The following is a 438-nucleotide window of genomic DNA, read 5'->3' as shown; positions in this document are numbered from 1 at the left end:
AAGGTAGTCGCTTCTTTTTTTCGGTATACCGCTCTGCTCGCAGAGCGAATGAACATAAGTCTTTCCAAATATGAAGAGGAAAGTGAGATTGTTGTCCGATCTTTATCGTCAAACCCCCAAATGTGCATCTTCGAGTCTTTCATCCGATCCCCAATCTCCCAGTATCAATATTTCGGCTGCTCAAGCCGGTACAGGTACAGAAGTGGCTACAACGGAGCAGCTTACCCCTGAGATGGATTTACCGATTGAACTAGATTTACCCGCCTTTTTCACCTTTTTTCTGAATTATTGAATTGAAGTTATATAAAAAATGAACTGACAAAGCGTCTGTTCACGGAGGTTGTTGTAGTTTTCGTAGTTGCAAGAATTTTCTTCGAACAATTGGGTTCGTGTTCAGTGTACCGCTCTTTTTATATATGAAATTCCAACTTTTTTTTT

Source organism: Lycium barbarum, chromosome 2 (assembly GCF_019175385.1).
Source record: "Lycium barbarum isolate Lr01 chromosome 2, ASM1917538v2, whole genome shotgun sequence".
Classification (NCBI taxonomy): Eukaryota; Viridiplantae; Streptophyta; class Magnoliopsida; order Solanales; family Solanaceae; genus Lycium; species Lycium barbarum.
Note: the sequence above shows the minus strand (reverse complement) of the source record.